This window comes from Theobroma umbraticum, unplaced genomic scaffold (genome assembly GCF_002168275.2).
Source record: "Theobroma umbraticum cultivar Fairchild unplaced genomic scaffold, ASM216827v3 scaffold_182.0, whole genome shotgun sequence".
NCBI lineage: Eukaryota > Viridiplantae > Streptophyta > Magnoliopsida > Malvales > Malvaceae > Theobroma > Theobroma umbraticum.
Window position 1 is genome coordinate 608,441 of NW_018397291.1, and position 264 is coordinate 608,704.

Sequence of the window (264 nt, forward strand, 5' to 3'; positions counted from 1 at the left end):
AATTTTTACTTTAATTCAAATTCAGATTTTAATTATTTGAATAAAAATAAATTGTTCTGATTTTAGTGATTAGTAAAATTTTAGATCAATTCTCTATGGGATTAATACTCTGCTTGCTTATATCTATCTATTTGATACATATACTTGCATAGTATAATTTTAAATGACAAGTTTTTGGCACCATTCCAGGGAATTATTTTTTGAATTTTTACTAATATTAATACCAAGCAATTAGTCTTATTTCAAAGTTTATTTTTTATGTTG